This window comes from Camelus ferus, chromosome 6 (genome assembly GCF_009834535.1).
Source record: "Camelus ferus isolate YT-003-E chromosome 6, BCGSAC_Cfer_1.0, whole genome shotgun sequence".
Taxonomy (NCBI): Eukaryota; Metazoa; Chordata; class Mammalia; order Artiodactyla; family Camelidae; genus Camelus; species Camelus ferus.
Genome location: NC_045701.1, coordinates 92,123,470 through 92,124,800, shown reverse-complemented (window position 1 = coordinate 92,124,800; position 1,331 = coordinate 92,123,470). Strand labels below are relative to the sequence as shown.

The window sequence follows — 1,331 nt, the reverse complement described above, 5'->3', positions numbered from 1 at the left end:
GTTGGATCACGCATTTTTATCTATTCTGCCAATCTTTCATCTTTTAATAGGACAGTTTAATCCATTTACATTTAAAGTAATTACTGGTAAGTAGGGACTTAATTCTTTGTTTTTTTATATGCCTTATAGCTTTTTGTCCTTCATTTCCTTCATTACTGTTGCCTTTTGAATTTAGTTGGATTTTTGTAGTTAAATGTTTAAATTCTTTTCTCATTTCTTCTTGTTTATATTCTAGAGCTATTTTCTTTGTGGTTATCATGGGCATTACATTAACATCCTAAAGTTATGACACTCTAATTTGAATTTATACTATCTTCATTTCACTAACATACAAAATCTCTGCTCCTTTACAGCTCCATCCCTACCCGTATCTGATGTCACAAAATTACATCTTTATACAGTGTAGTGCCCCGAAAACAACAAAGTTACAATACTAGGTTTTAGATGAATAATTTTTTTAACGTATTTTCTTTTTTTAAAAATGTATTATTCTCTTAAATTATGTAGAAAACTAAAAGAGGAATTACACACTGTTACAATACTAGCTTTTATAATTTCATATGTATTTACTTTGAGATCTTTATATCTTCTTATGGTTTTGAGATTATTGTCTAGTGTCCTTTTAACAGTACTTTTTTTTTTGCGGGGGAGGGGGAAAGTAATTAGGTTTATTATTTTTTACTTTAATGGAGGTGCTGGGGATTGAACCCAGGACCTCATGCATTCTAGGCCTGTGCTCTACCACTGAACTATACCCTCCCCCTAGTGTCCTTTTATTTCACCCTGCAGGAGTCCTTTGAGCATTTCTTGCGGGGCAGGTCTAGTGTAAAGTCCTCCAGCTTTCGTTTATCCAAGAATGTTTTAATTTCTCCTTCCCTTCTGAAGTTGTGACAATATTGTATTCTTGTTTAAGTTTTTTAATTTTAGCGCTTAAAAAATATATCAACCCACTGCCTTCTGGCCTCCGAGGTTTCTGAGGAGAAGCTTGCTGACTGTTGTCTCAGGCGTAAGACACACACACACAAACACACACCCCTACACTCTGTATGTTGTAAGTTGCTTCTCTCTGGCTGCTTTAAAGATCTTACTTTGTCTTTCAAAAGTTTGATTATAATGTGTCTCTGGATTTATCTTACTTGGAGTTTGTTAAGCCTCTTGGATGTTTGTGGAGCCTCATTCACTTGCTTTGGGATACTTTCAGTCACTATTTTTTCGTATATTCTCTCTGCCCTTTTTCCTCTCTCTCTCTTCTGCTTCTGAGATTCCCACAATGCATGTTGTTCCTCTTCATGGTGTTCACTTTTCTTCAATCTTTTTTCCCTGTTCTTCAG

The 1,331-nt window shown here is 34.9% G+C and overlaps 1 non-coding gene across 1 annotated transcript; it reads right to left on the bottom strand.

Moving 5' to 3' along the window:
* Nucleotides 1–687: 687 nt before the first annotated feature.
* TRNAS-AGA lies at nt 688–759 on the bottom strand. The gene has a single exon. It is a non-coding gene; the product is annotated as a tRNA-Ser (tRNA).
* Nucleotides 760–1,331: the final 572 nt, after the last annotated feature.